Below are 3,180 nucleotides of genomic sequence, written 5' to 3'. Positions count from 1 at the left end.
GAAACCCATGGTTGGGCATGAACTAACAGGAAAAAAGACACACTAAGAAATCTGCCACTTATGCCAATTAAAAAGATATGGTGAAGTTCAGACAAAGTGCATTGATTTCATGGTAGTCATGACAGATAACACCTTAGCATATATTAGAATATTAATACATACTCACTTTTCTATTCACCCATGTCATTAGGTCTGAGTTGTATGTAGAAATTCCTCAGGAACTTCATAACAGGAAGATCTAGGGGAGAGCCTAAGATTGGTCTGCCCTTTTGGACATAAAATAACTAGGTTGATAAAAGCCCTTAGTTGTGTCCTACAAATATGTGCATTTACCCTACTACATTTGATAAGTATCCCCTCACTAAATTATTTTTGATTTAGTCACTTGCTGACATAGCAGCTGTCTGGTAGCTCCATTGTGACTTCACTTTATTCTGTTGAACCAGAAATGGAGGAGAGACTGACCACAAGACATTTACATCTTTCTCAATGAACAGTGAATGGCAGGGAAGTGTTTAAGATGCTCTCCATGTTCTTAGTTAGCTAGTACCACATTGGATTCCAGCTCAAATCTTGATAAACAGATACAGAACTTACATGAAGCTTGTTGTGTCGGATTCACAGATAGAGAGGCAGATAAGATAGTAGAAGGGCTTGGTGTGAAAGCCACAGGTTGATATGAAGCACAATTCAAAGGATGTGGAGGGAAAAGGAGTGGCAGCTGAAGCTGATGAGCACCTAGAGAGAGAAGACAGAGAAAGTTAGAGGCCACCCGGACATCAAAGTAACCCATCTGAGGTACAACAGTCTGGCTATCCAGATCTTCAGAGAGAAGTTGGAAGAGCATCAACAAGTGCTCTTGCATATTTCTAGGGAGCTCCCAGAATGCCAAAGTAAAATTGGTAGCTTCCCAGATCACTGCTGCTGAGCACCAACAGATCCCTTGCTACCATGATAATTGAAACTGGAGAGGAGCATCGAGAGGTGTATGAGGTGATTGCAACTCAATATATGGAGCCTGTTCTGCAGCATTGTGGAGTGTGGTCTCTCAGTATGCTTAGGGAAAGATCCTATCGCTGCTATCAAAGAATGCAATCTACTTGCATTAGACATTTATAGATGGCAGTGCATGAACACAACAAGCTGATAATGAGCTGCTAGAGATAGTTCCCTAAAGATCTAACAGCTAAAACTGGACAGTCAAACCCAGAGCTCTGCACCACATCAGTCCACTATGCCAATTGCTTCTACTCTAATACTGGCTACCCAGTTTGCACACCCATGATCTTGTTACCCTAATTGTGCCCCACAATCCCTCACAACTTTTATCTTTCACTTTGTCTCTGCTTCTTTGTCCCTGCTAAACTTTTCTGGATGCCTGTATTAGCTACCCCAATCCCTGCAAAGCTGTTGCTTCTACCCAATTTCCAGCCACTGCAACTCAGCAATTACAGTCACAATTAGCGTTTCCCTGGTATCCTACTCTCTGCTACTCTTTTCTGCTACCCATAATTCTTAACACCATGGTTCCAGCCACCTGATCCCTGACACCCCTGTCTCTGATACCCCATTCTGAAACAAAGCAAGACAAGAGTGAGCACAGACACTCGACTTGGGTACTCCTCTTGCAGGTACTTTGGAACAAGTTTTTTCTCAGGTCTTTAACATGAGGGTCTAACTGGTGGTGGAAAGGGAAGAGGTTACCCAGAGGTGACTAAAATCCAAGGACACCAACTTATAACATGTTACTAGGAAAAGAAGGCCCTAAGGTGAAAGTTAATGAGAAAAGAAAATTTTAGAAAGAATATTGGAGATGATGCAAAAGGTTTAGCTTAGTATCTTCTCCTAGTGATGCGAATTATTTTATGAAACAGATATGTAATTACTTTGCATTTTAAAATGTATATGAAGTTGCACATTTATGTGGTACTTATATTAATTTATGTAATAGATGCATATGATCACGTTAATGATATTCAATATTTTATGATCTATGATATGCTCATGAGTCTGCCTTTGGCAATATGAATTGAGCTCTCTAACAACAAATGGAATTTCAGGTCAGATACTATAATGAGAATACTTAGGCTAGTACCAAAATGAAAGCTGAAATAAGAAAACTGAATAAAGCTACAAATTTGAAGGGAAAAGGGCAGTAGTAAGGGCTATGGTAAAAGACAAATTCTTCACCATAGAATCTTGGAAGAATAGAATGTGTCTTTTTGACTTACTATCTTTTTAAACCTTCTTAGAAAGCAAAACATGATTTTTGCTTCTTGGTTTTTGGAACCTCTTTAATGAGTGGCTTTACAAAAAGTTATCAAAATGACTGCAAGTTCACTGACATGAATTATTAGATTAACATTATACTCAGAGTTGTCTTGAGATGCAGGCAGGCTGGATTCCTTTTCTATTAAATTAATGGAATAAGCTTCCTTTTTAATGGTTGGACAGTCCATGACACTTGTTCCAAAACAAGAAAAGATACTGAAGAAAAAAAAAGAGGAAGGAGAGTCAAGGCTGCTGAAATTAGTATATTTGCCATTTGGAATTTAATGGGTTGTTTCTACAATGAATACGAATTTCATCTTAATATAATAATTTCAAAATGGATATGCTACAGGATAGCTTCTAAATGTAATATTTAATGCTGTTTGATTACTTGAAGACAAGCTTTACAGAAAACTTTAAATTCCAGGAAAACTGTAATGTACCAATAAATACCTAGAAGAAATATAATTTAAAAATTCACCGTTCAAAGCAAACCCCAGCAGGAAAACCTGTGAGACACTTTAAACAGGAAGTGGCACGGTGGCTCAATTGGGAGAGGGATCTCCTTGAGCTGAAGAACTCTGGGATATGTTAATACCCAGGGGCTGAGTTCAATCCCCATGACAGACAAAGGAATTTTAAAAAATTAAAGCATTAGGGCTGGGAAGGAGACTCAGTGGTAGAATGCTTGTCTTGCATGCATGAGATACTGGGTTCAATTCCTCAGCACCATATAGGCAGAATAAATTGGAAGTGACGCTGTGGCTCAAGTGGTAGTGTGCTAGCCTTGAGCTAGCACCCAGAGATCAGGCCCCACTAACAACAACAACAACAACAAAAATGAAAGCTTCAAACAACCTGAAGATGTTGTCCAGAATAATGAGTGAGGCATTATCCATTTATATGACT

Source organism: Dipodomys spectabilis, unplaced genomic scaffold (genome assembly GCF_019054845.1).
Source record: "Dipodomys spectabilis isolate Male_0828 unplaced genomic scaffold, ASM1905484v1 ptg000153l, whole genome shotgun sequence".
NCBI classification, from domain to species: domain Eukaryota; kingdom Metazoa; phylum Chordata; class Mammalia; order Rodentia; family Heteromyidae; genus Dipodomys; species Dipodomys spectabilis.
Note: the sequence above shows the minus strand (reverse complement) of the source record.